Raw genomic sequence first — 13,539 nt, forward strand, 5'->3', positions numbered from 1 at the left:
TAATGTTGGCATATGATCTATGATTGTTTGAGGGTTGTGGACATTGATAAAAACCCTAGCTACTCTAGATCTTGGAGAATATTAATATTGTTGTGTTGATTGGGGTAACTTGCTTAGCCTATGAGGCATGAGTATTGAATAGAGCACACAAAATTGACTTCTCTTTCTTAAAAAATTCAAAGATAAATATGTAATTATTTCAGATTACTAGGGTGAAAGATATAATTTCTCTTTTGTTCTTTGAAAAAGTGTTCTAGATTGTGAGTTGGAGGTACCTTGTCACTAAACGAGATTGGGGTTTACAAGAACGTCTGATGTAAAGTGTTGGAATTGATGTGTGAATATGATTTGAATAGGAAGAAAATTGATCTTTTTCCAGATATGAGGTTTTCAATAAGTATTATTGACATTGTTCATATGAAGTTAAGTGAGATAAGACTTTGACTCAGAAAATAGGAATATTACCTGATAAAGTATAAGACATGCATGTTTTGATCATTTAAATATTTAATATTTTACCTCTGGTCCTTGTGATAATTTATGCATACAAATATTGATATAGTGGACTTTCTTGAGATCCTATAGCCACTAATGCAGGAACAAGTATTGAAAAAATAAGCTCGGAAATTGAAATTTCATATACTTTATTAGTATTTCTAAAGAGTGGCTCGAAGAGAGTGTCATTGCAGTGAGAATTACAATATAGGTAAACAACATTTCAAATGAAGTAGATTTGGTTAGTGCATCTATTACCTATTTATCTTGTGAGGTTGATTTTCACACAACTGTGATTTTTCGATTGATATAATTCTTGATCCAAAGTCATATTTGAGTGGTATCCTTTATACTCAGAGTGAGGTAATTTGGATGGTTTGCATAAAAGTTAAGGTACAAGAACATTTATAAAAGTTTGGTTTAAAATTGAAAGTCTAGTTTAATGATTAAAAGCCTTTGATTTGTTTGATTCTTATTCTTGAAAACAATATTTTTCAGGAGTTGTTTTCCAGTTCAAAGGTTGATTGGTAGTTTAGGGTTTTTAATAAACTACCATTCATTGTTAGGGTTTTCAATTAGGAATATTAAGTTTAATGCAAAAATTGATTTGGGCACTTATGCATTGATTTCTAGAGCATAGATTGGAGTGAAGGGAACTTTTGTAGGGTTTATGGAATCCTTTGGGCATTACCTGTGCTATGCCTAAAAGTGTATGACCCCTGGTTTGAAAAGTAAGTGTTGAGTTAATTGTTCAGACAAGATCAACACCCAACATTTTTGCATCATTGTCGGGGATGCATTTAAAGATATTCTGGTAAATTCCGATTGAATTTTTTTCTAGCAGTAGAGGTGAGTTGTAATTTTTTTTTGTTAGTATCTGTGGGATTATATTGGTGAATGCTTATGGAAGGTAATTTATTTTGGTTAAAATAATTGTTGTAGGTATTTTTTTTTAGAAAAATACAACCTTGAAATTGAGCTGGAGTTTTCCCAACAAGTGTTTTTTTACAGTTTTTAAATTTTTTGATTTTATTTTTCTTTTTCTAAACATTAATGACTAAGAGGGGTAGAGGTCCAAATCCCAACATTGGCAGAGGAAATATTAATAATTTGTAAATATTTTTTTTTCTTATAGAGGGTCTTCTGATGTAGGTAAAAACTCCAGGCATATACAGACTGATGAGGCTAGTACTTTGCACCTGGGCTCTAGGGACTGTTCAGGGGTGTCACAACCAATGGTAGAGAAAAGGTGAGTTTTGTAGCTGAGGGATCAAATTTAAAAACAATCAAACTTCACAATTTACAAGGGATATTTTGCTTAGAGGAAAGAGCATGAAAATCATGAGGATGTCAATGGTGAAGGAGTTTGTGAAAACCATCCATAGGAAGAAAAATCCACCTTTGGATTTCCAATTGTGGACCCTATACAACAGTGAAAAAGAAGAATATATGACCATCAATTCTTCCTCACTTTCATGATAAGGTACACGAGGACCCTGACACTTTTCTTTTTGAATTTGATATATTATGTAGGAGTTGTGAATATGCATTGGATGCCAAAAAACTGAATTTTCCCCACTACCCTTAAAGACTCGGCACTATGTTGGTTTATGGGGCTAAGGGGAAACACTATAACTACTTGAGATCAAATGAGGAGGATTTTTCTAAAAAAAGTATGAAGAGTGCTACCAAACCCATGAAATGTAGAATGAGATCTTTACAATCACACAGAATGAGGATGAGAGTTTCGAGGACTATTTCGACAGGATTTTCTATATCCTTCAAAGGTCCAAACATAAATTTGATCCTAGTACTATCAAGACCCTATGTATATAAGGGCTTTTGGTTGATTCTAGAAACAATTTGAATTTATTAGAAAAAGGAGATATTTCTCAACTCACTTTTGACCAAATTTGTGACTTCTATAGGAAGTTTCCACGTAATCAGTCTAGATCTGGTAAGGAAACAAGAAGCAATTTTTGAAATAGAAAATATGGATCTATTGATGCTATGATCATTGGACTCGAAATAAAATGGATAATATGAAAATCAAAATAATGAATATTGTTAGTAAACAAATAAATTCTTTAAAATTTTAGCAAAAAATAGCATAGGAACAAGCTTCATTGTCCATTTATTGTCCAAACTGTAGAATGAAGCATATTTTATATGAATGTCCTATACATGTTAAATTTTTTAATAGTTGTGTTATATGTGCAGGTAAACATTCTATAGAGGAATTCCCTTCCATACCTAGATTGAAAACAACTTTTGAAGAGGAGCATTCAACACCTAAACCACTACATGCCATGGGATCATGGAAATAATGTCCTCAGGTAGGTATAGGTATGCATTCTGAACCTGAATCATATTTTTCTAGTGTTTATGTGTCACCACAGTATCCTTAGCAGAATTTGAATTATTCTTATTCTTGGAAACAAGGGTATTATCCACATTTTGGACAGGATCCTCCTCCTCGAAAGCAAGGATGGAGGGGGCCATCACCCTCTCACTTTCCATACCCTTTGCCTTCCCATACTTATCCTATACATTAGTGTAACCCTAATTTCCAACTGCTCTGCCTCAACAAACACAACCTATTTCACCACCATTAAGTCCACCTTAGTTGTCAGCACAACTTATGCCCAACCTCAAAAATAAAGTGGTATAAATGATTCATTCTATTGGATTGCTTACTTTCGTTACTTAGTAGACTATGCTAGTTGGGGCCCATGACCTACAACTAAGATCGAGAAAGGTGAGACAATCATAAAAAAAAAAAGAAAAAAAAACAACCCATGGTGATCATTAAGGAGAAGACTCTTGATCAATCAAATAATGGTGTCGTTTCACACCCTATTCCTGTAAACTCAGAGTCCTCACCTTCTTCTTCAAACCATCCTTCCTATCTAGAGAGGTTGGTTATAGAGAAATTCAATCCTCCCCCTGAGCTTCACATGGTTGCTAAGCTAAGGGATATATATATTGAGATTCCTATGTGTTAGGCTTTAAAAGAGATACCTATTTATGCCAAAAAAATTAAACACCTTGGTATCAAAAATCCAAGAAGGAAAAGAGTGGAATCCCATACTATCCAGTTTGTTGGTAAGGCAATCAAATTGATGACAAGATGCACTTTTGTAGATAAATATACCGATTCTAGAAATTTGTTTGTCTTCGTACAAATTGGTGGCACCCTAGTTCCCAATGTTTTGATTGACCTTGGAGCGGCCATCAATGTAATGGCCAAGAAGACTATGGAGAAACTTAGGCTAACTCACATGTGTTCAAATCACACTGTGTTAGAATTGGCTGACCAATCTAAAATTAAACCAGAGGGGGTATTTGATGATGTGATCTTCTCGAAAGATTCATTGGAATACCCTACAAACTTTATTGTCTTACAACCCAAAACTTCTATCGGGGGACATCAATACTCTAGGATGGCCATGGCTTTCCATGGTTGATGCTTACATCGTGTTAAAGGTGATGGACCCACCAACAAAGGGGATCTCCTCAGTATGAAGTCCCAACTAGACCTCACATCATTTGGTGTAGGAGTCCCATCCTCTACAATGGCCCAGTTGCCATTATCTTAGAGATTTTCCTTAGATCTTGATGTTCAGCACGTGACGGTGTTGTGCTTGTAACTTCAAAAAGTTAGGTAAGTAGGCCTGGTGAGTGCGTAATGTAACTTTGTGTATAGGTTCTCTTATTGTAAGGGAGAGGGTAAAAGTGAGCCTCTAGATAAGAGGTACTAGTACCACCTAGGGAGAGACACATGCAAAAACAACAAGGGTTTGTCCAACATCCAGTGGAATAGTCCACAGCAAAGGCACAGTCGTTAAAACCAAAGTACAAGGGAAAACATGTCCATCGTCCAGCGGAGTAGTCCACATAAGGGTGACAGTTGTTATAACCAAGAAAACACAAGAATGGTTTCTCTAATGTCCAGAAGAGTAGTCTACATTAGAGAGACAACAGTGATAAACAATAGAAAACATATTCAACAATGTAAGTACTAAAATAACCGAAGTAGTTCAACTATTTTAGTACAGGTTAAGAAAACATGCATTACAAATGTTTAAACAATAGTCTTACAAATGAATACAAAACATGTGTGAAAATGTGTTGGCCTAAGACAGGCTTCTGAATTAAGAAAAAATTCCAAGACATATATGTACACCATGCATCACTACCCGAAATAGTCGGACATTCGAGCCAGTCCTCGCTCCTCAAAGAATATATTACAGACTCTCAAGGCTATGTTGGACGAGCCAAGGTGAAAATTCCTTTCCTCATATAATGAGGGGGTATATATAGCCAAGGGGCATACCTAACCCTTGTAACTCTTCAACTTCCCTCATGACTGTTTGACTTCCTATGAATTTTCGACTTAGATGACTCTTCAACTTCATATGTGCATCTCTCGGACTTTCACATTACATTATATTTGATTACAATAAGTATTTCCCATAGTAGTGATGTGGTCGATACAACTAATGACACAACTCGACATGATACGGTTGACATGTATTGGCTGACTATGGTGTTCGTGTCGAGTTGCTATGTTGTTGAGTGATGGGTGTGCTCTCAGTCTATAATATCTTCACCTCAACATAGAAAAGTGTGTGGGGCCTTTCATGATATTGGTATTTTCCTGATTCACTTGCTACTCAATGTGATGCGTACATTCGTTCAACTATGAGTAAGTCTTCTAGCATGCACTCCTTCTTCATCTTGTCCATTGTACCGCCATGTTTCATCAATGTACATGTTCCTACAATCACGAATGACGAGACAATATCAAATCCAAAAATATCCTAGTCTAGCATGATGCATTGTTTTATGGATATAGTGCACGTGATCGGGAGGGAGGACAAGGCACTTAAACTGTGTAGAGCACAGATCAAGCCGCGATGAGAGGCTCCAAAGCACTGTCAAGAAAATTTGCGCAGAGGTGACTGGGAGGAAAACTTGTGCAATCAGGGTTAGCAGTGTCAACTGCTAGGTGAAACCCAACTAGGCAGAATCTGTGCAATTCCTGAGAGGAATACAAGGCAAGGTTTCCAGGGAACTACCATACAATTCTGCACAATTTCTCGAGGGAGACAGAGTAGGGCAATAGGAGGCATAGACAAGACAATCTATGCAATTTTCCAGAACAATGCATGATCGAGCTTCGAGAAGTTGTTGGTCACAACTGCGCATTTCTGAGAGATAGTGCGAGACTGGCATCCTGGTGGACTTATGGGAAAACTACGCATTTCTAAGAGACAGTACAAGACAGGCAGCCCGGGGACTGTCAGCCAGTTCTACGCATTTTCTAGGCACAGTTCAAGACAAGCATCCTGGGGGGGCTGCTGGGAAAATCTGCACATTTCTTGGAGGTAGAACTGAGCGGGCCAACAAGAGTCATCTGGGTAGCTCTACACAATTCTTGAGAACAGTGCAGAGTAGGACTGCAGATGACCATCTGGACTGCTCTGTGCATTTCTGAGGAAGAGTGCAATCCCTTGTTGGAGTGCAGAGAAGACTTATGGTAGACCAGAGGGAGCCTTGATAGTTAATCTTGTTGGAAGTGTAGATTGGATCTGACTTGGAGGCAACTTCTACATTGTTCTGGGAGTTAGACAACCTACTCACTTCCAATATTGCATAGTGTAGCTACCTGGGGGCAGCCTCAACCACTGTACATTTTTGGGCAGCATAGTGGGGTCACTGAGATCGGGGTCTGGTTGAAGGGGTTTGTTCACTCAACGTATTTTTGAGGAAAAATGTCTAAGCGTGAGAGAAAGTGAACTTATGTAGACATGACATTGTGATCATACACAACATATTTTGACAACAAGACAACACATACCAACAAGACAAAACATGTGCTCAATGAGACTATCTTAAATCTAAGAGTGACAAGTGTGAAACTTGAGATAGACCTTCAAACGACCATGACGAAACTTGTGTGACTCTACTAGCAACTTTATGTGTGAGTGCGACCGATCTTCACAGAGAGAAGACAACTCATGCACACAAGGAAAAACCTTCAAAAATTACCAGAACGAGATTTCAAGCATGAAAAATAAATCTGTATTGCAGAAGATGACCACTAGTGCAATAAGAAAAAGGGAGAAAGACCATACTTACCCTCTGGATGGTTGTACATTTGACGAAGTTTGCATGCAGTCTGGATCTTTTATCATAACATGGTTCCTTGGTCTTTCTCCTCAACTCCTTGAGAGTCATCTAGCATGTCATCCTTTCTTGTGGTCACTAAGCGATAGATAAGCGTAGTTTTAGCAGGCAGTGACTATTTCTAGGATGAGGCCCTAGGAGGCACATCTGCCCAGTTTCTGAATGCAAGATAGAATGGACAACTAGGAAAATACTACACAATTTTGGGAAGCAAGACACTGCTACGGGACGGGGTCCAGGGAGGACAGTTCTGTGCGATTTTCCTGAGCAAGGCTGTCAGACTGCTCTATGCATTTATGGAGAGCAGTGCTAGTTACCTAACTGCTCTATGCATTTATAGAGAGCAATGCTAGTTGCTTGCCTACTCTGTGCATTTCTGCAGAGTAGTGATGGCTGGGCAACTGAGGGGAAACACTGCATAGATTTTGGACACAATGGGTTCCAGCTGAGGGAAAGACATTGGAGTAGACCACTACACAGTTTTGGATTCCAAGTGAGGCTAGGGTTCCTACGCATTGCGTAGTTCCAATAGGCAAGGAAAAAGAACTTAAGGGTTATAGGAGCAAAGCATGCAGTTCTGAAAATCTGGATGAGGCTAGGTTGCTCGAGAAACTGGCTAAGTGTGAGATCAGTGAAATTTATGCAAATAGTGATAGAACTTGACTATGATCACACACTAGAACACTTAGTGATACAACATAGACCATCTAGAACATATAAAACTTACTCTTCTTGATGCAACGAACTTCGTGATAAGAGTGTGAAGTGAGTGTGAAACATGTCTATGTAATGAGAACAACTCATACGTACAAAGCTTTCCCCTTGTAGCAGAAAAAAATTCCATTTGCATGACAAACGATAATCCCCATGCCCAAAGATGACACATGCTGCATAAAGATGGGAATGTGGACAACTCTTAAGATCAAGGAGGGGCCTTGAGATCATCATCTTGCCAAGAAGTGGCCAATGAACGATCGATCATAGGATCTATTGTAGGCTCCGAAATTTGGATGCAGGACAAAGTTTTGTAGGTTGTTGCAACAGCTACAACACTTGACGACACATTGGTTGAATAATAGCTTCCCTGTTTCGATTCATTTTAGCACATGGCCTTGGTCTTTCAGGGGGTATTGACTCATTGTGCAGGTTACTTTGGCTTCCCCACTTACCCCATATATAGACATGGTTCACCTTGTAACAACTCATTCAAACATAAAAGTTCCAGCTAGATCACAACGTTTCAAAATCGGGAAGGGTAGTTTGGCTCACGAGCTTGATATTTTTATAGTATAAGTTTTCATATTTGGTGTTTCTCCACTTCCAACAGGCTTGGATAGTACCCCAGCAAAGTCACATAGGAACACAAGCATTTATCCATTTCTAGCGAGCCTGGTCAGTCCCTTGGTGGAGTTTCCTGCTTCACCTCTCTTCGCAGGAAGCCTTTCTCTTCTTTCGCCTTTGTATTTTTTATTTTTTTGAAAGAGGATTGTGCATAGGAACTTATTTATTTTTTGGAAAAAGAGGGATCTTGACTTATTGAGAGTAGAAGAGGTTGTTCCTTCAGAGAAGCATGCAAGACCTCTAATTTAGATTTGCTCATTTAGATTTTCCCCTTCATCGTTTCTACTAGTTGAATAAGCTTGGTCACACAAAGAAGAAGATTGAGTACATGCATGGGGTTTCCTAGTTTCAACACAAGTTCATGGTTTGACCAAAGCTTCCCTTATAGATAGATTGTATTTTCCCTCAAGAATTCATCAATCAAAAGTTACGACCAATCACAGAGAAGACAGATACATGATTGGCCAAGCACTGCAATGTCACAAGAATATTGTACTTTAGCCACATACTTAATCAAAAGCCATAACACAGTGTAGGCACAACACTTATTTACGCAGTGAAAACAAATAGAAAACTCAACACGAAAGGAGAAAAATATGAAAAGAAAAGCATACACAACAAGAAAACAAAACTAAAAGACTAGAACACAAAATAGTCAAGGAAAATAGGATGTACAAACGGAATAAGAAAACATGTTGTACTATCAGTGCAAATCGAGTGAAAGGAAAGGAAAACTACAATGCAACTAATTCTACTCCTATTCTAACTGCTAAACAGTCAGGGTTACGTGAAATGAAATTACGAGTGAAGCCACCATAGTTTCTCCCAACATGCACCCACAAAGATACAAACAATTAAAACAGGCAAAACATAGTGTGCAACAGAAAATACAAAAACTTGAAAAATTTTCACACAGAAAGGAAGGCCTTGCCTGTGGGTAGAAAAATGTGTCACGGCCACCCAATACATGTGCTTACCTCTATGATGGATATCGTTATTCAATAAATCTCAGAAGCCTCTTGTGAGTGTGTCTTTGTCTACATCGAGCTTCTTAGCAAGCACGATGAAGGATTGAAGCTTGTTACATACAACATGGCTTGCCAAGTAAGATTGTTCCAGCCACTAATCGATTGGATTATAAAATTCATGATGGCTATTTGGATAACCTCATGATCTATGAAACAATGAATTTTTTATTTGACAGACAGGATCACGATGGGAATCTTCTAAGGAAAAATATGTCTGATCATTCTCAATAGTCATGCCAAGACAGTGAGGACCTACCTTAACCATCAACACAGGCTAAAGTGCCTCACTTGCTTGACAGAAATATGAGGAGGAAGATGCTAAATAATGAAGATCAGAGAGGGCAGAGCAACTGTCATCGGATGTGTTGTTGGGAAAATGATAAGTTGAATGAAATTTGGCCAATATAGAGGAATGATCAGATGAGCTGGTTGAAACACCATATTCCCAGTTTGAAATGAATAAAGAAACATCCATTTGAACAACCTTGCGAATCATTTGAATAATGGAACCAAGTTTGTTGTGAGCTAGACATGATGGACCACCTTCCTGCAACTAGTAAAAATTTGCACAGACATCATGGTCAACATAGGAATATAAAAAGGATGCCAGCATTGTGAATGCATGAGACTAGTTGGGGCATGGTGAATAGAGAGGAACTTGATTCGTGTGATCACCTAGGGATATTTCTGGTGTGATGAGCAGATAGATTTGCAATGCAAGGATCACAAGAAGACCAAGGAGCTGATCATTAAAGGGAAAATTTGACAAGTATGATCAGAGGAAAAGACAATATTTGAGATGATCAGCTTCATAATTCCATGATTTCATGAGGGACGGGCATTCCCATCCTAAGTTTGATGTTAGAGATGTGCATGAAGATAGATGCGTTGGGATAGATTTGTGAATTCGGTCATAAGTGGAATTTTGAAAATTTGAGAGATCACATCCGGAATACCAAACATTTTTTACACATGAATTCAAATCGAGTGAAACCATGTAGATAGATGGATTGTGCATGAGAAAGTAGATTTGATTTGGTTCTGGGGGCTTACAAGAGTTGCAAGGTCCTAACATAACCATCAACGGACGTTGAAGTGCCTCGACTCGCTGGCATGTCCCAAAACTTTCTAGAATTTCATAATTGTATTTTGAAGTGTGAACCAGATCATGCATGGCTTGAGGGTGGCTATTGTTGCTGATTTCAAAACTACTCTCGAGATGGTAGCCATCTTTGTCATAGGCTGCACCAGATTTTTCAGCTCCAGCATGCTGACTTGAAGAGTTGTCTTCATACAAGAGAAGAGATGATTAGGGGTGGGAAGACTCATGTGTGATTAGACTATGTTCATCATGGCATAGCCTCACTGCCTTGTTTCAATTGAGGAGATAGCTTATCGGATGAAGAGGCAAGAGAACATGGAGTATCTCTGATGCATGTGGATACGTTGTGAATGGTAGGAAACACGGGAAATTGAGGTGAGAGGAAGTTACGATATGAATGGCCTCTTTTATCAGAGAACATTCTAGATCTGAGTTAGAGTCTTCATGAGGCAATAGAAGATCACATGATATGCTTTGGCATTTGTCACAACATATGGAAACACTGGAGGTGACTTCCCAAGATAGAAGGTTGATCGAAAGAATTAATTGTACAAGATGTTCCACTAAGATTAGCATATTGAGAATTATTCAAGAATGGAAGTTCATTGTCTTAATGTGCACAATTTTGAATCAGAGAGGGAAGATTGATAATGTCCTCACCTTTCTACTCCTCTTCATGCTTGATGTGACTTCCTTGCACCTGATCGCAATTTTAGCCAGCGGCTTGAGAATCAAGATAATGTGAACAACTAGCTGATGAAGCAGATTGATCAAGCGAGTCATGGTATAAGGAGTCATGGATTGTAGATGATGTAGAATGGCAGAGATGCAGATCATATTCAAGACTTGAGTTATGAATGGTGACATCCTCTTTCATAATGGATGAATGAGTCTTTGATATAGGCTTCCTGAGCCATTCTGTAATTTCCTCCATTAAAGTGGGAGATGGATGAGAAGATGGGCTAGGGACATGCTGCGCAGATTCCTTAGCTTTGAAATCACTGCAAGGGGGCACCCACATTGGGACTGGAAAATGAGGAGGATGAGGAACAAATGGGGTGTTGAGCTCCTTCTCTACAATTTGAGGCGCCTCATGATCCGCAAGAGTTGGGAAGGAAGGGAAATCAAGGGGTTCACCGTACTGAGAAACATGAACCAAGTGTTTAAACTCTTCTCTCAAGAAATTGAAGTTCAAAAGTTTTTCAAGAATTTCGTAACAGAGTTGAAGGAAGTGATCAACAATGTCCTCAACTGATTCGTTAGGCTCCATTCTTAAACGGGAAATTTTTTCAAGGAAATATCGGTGGATATACTCATTGAACATTTTAGTCATCATTTTGACAAGATGACCAAATGAATCGATAGAGGAAAAGGGTAATTTGTGACACCATTTCTTAACATGACCTTCGAATGTGAGGGTGATTAATACAATCCATAAATCTTCATACTCTATCTTGTGGCATAGGAAAATTTTTATAATTTTATGCACATGCGCATGAAAATATGGTTCACCTTCACCACTGAACTTTAAGTTGGACAAGTCATGGATAACTTCCGTGGAGGTGGTAAATTCAAACTTTTTAGAAAGACATCTTGAGATTATGATGTCAGGAAGAGAAATTTTTAAATAAGAGATTCAAACCAAACTCTATGGGCACAACTTGTTGTCTTGCCCTCCTTCTAGTTCCATTTTGTTGATGGTGCTGGACCTACCAAGAAAGGGGATCTCCCTGGTATGAATTCCCAACTAGACCTCACACCGTTTAGTGTAGAATTCCCATTTGGTATGATGGCCCGGTTTCCATTATTTTAGAGATTTTCCTTAGCTATTTTTGTTCATCACGTGAGATTGTTATGCTTGTAACTTCAAAAATCAAGGTAAGTATATCTGGTGAGTGTGTAATATAACTTTGTGTTTGGGTTATCTTACTGTAAGGGAGAGGGTAAAAGTGAGCCTCTAGATGAGAGGTAGTAGTACCACCCAGGGATAGACACATGTGAAAACAACAAGGGTCTATCCAACATTCAATGGAATAGTCTACAGCAGATGCGACAATCTTTAAAACCAAAGTACAAGGGAAAAAAAGTACACCGTCCAACGGAGTATTCCACACTGGGGTGATAGTCGTTACAACCAAGAAAACACAATAATGGTCTGTCTAATGTCTAACAGAGTAGTCCACATGGGCGAGAAAGTAATGATAAACAATACAACACATCTTCAACATTGTAAGTACTAAAATAACCAAAGTAGTTCAACTATCTTAGTACAAGTTAAGAAAACATGCATTACAAACGTTTAAAGAATAGTCTTACAAACGGATACAAAATATGCATGAAAACGTACTAGCCTGAGACAGACTTATGAATTAAGAAAAAGTTCCAAGACACATTTGTACACCATACATCACTAAACATAGTAGTGGGACATTGGAGCCACCCATCGCTCCTCAAAGAACATACTATAGACTCTCAAGGCTATGCGGGAGGAGCCAAGGTGAAAAGTCCTTTTCTCATACAATGAGGGGGTATATATAGCCAAGGGGGATACCTGACCCTTTTGACTCTTCAACTTCCCTCATGACTTTTTGACTTCCTACGACTTTTCGACTTACATGACTCTTCAACTTCATATGTGTGTCTCTTGGAGGACTTTCACATTACATTACATTTTATTACAACAAGTATGGCCCATAGAAGTGACGTGGCCAAGACAGCTCATGACAAAAATCGACATGACACTGTTGACTTGTACTGGCTAACTGTTGTGTTTGTGTCGAGCTACTATGATGTTAAGTGATGGGTGTGCTCTATGTTAGCATCTGTTAGTCTTTCCAGTCACTAGTGATCAAATGTACTCTTTTAAAATTGTTGATAGGGTTATTAGGTCAAATTATTATATTTTCAAATAAATTTATTATTGGTTAGTTCTAGGTCGTTACTACTCTCTCCATTCTCAAGGTTAATTAATTCCATCATAGTCTTTTCATCACTCCTTGTCAATAAAGAGTGTCGGTCATATCATCAAAGAGTCATATAGGGGTCATGTCATCATCATGGGGGTAGTAATAGGGAAAAATGATGCTCAAGGAGATCTCATCTTGTTTCAATATCTTTATTCACATTTCATATGCCTCCCTCAACTTCCCTCATAAATCCCCTCATTCCCTTTAAAACCCAATTTTCCTTGGAAAACACCCATATTTCACATTTATTCCCAAAATCTAGCCTTATCCCAAAGTCCCTTTTTATATTCCTCTATCTACATTTCCATTGATATACATTGAACCTTAGTTGAAATCCCTTTTAAATTCCAAAACTCTAGCCAAAAATCCATTTGATACATTATATCAAGTCATTTTCCCATATCGTTAAACTGGG

This window comes from Pinus tabuliformis, chromosome X (genome assembly GCF_031772625.1).
Source record: "Pinus tabuliformis cultivar Carrire ecotype Pingquan chromosome X, CPIR1, whole genome shotgun sequence".
In the NCBI taxonomy this organism is placed as follows: domain Eukaryota; kingdom Viridiplantae; phylum Streptophyta; class Pinopsida; order Pinales; family Pinaceae; genus Pinus; species Pinus tabuliformis.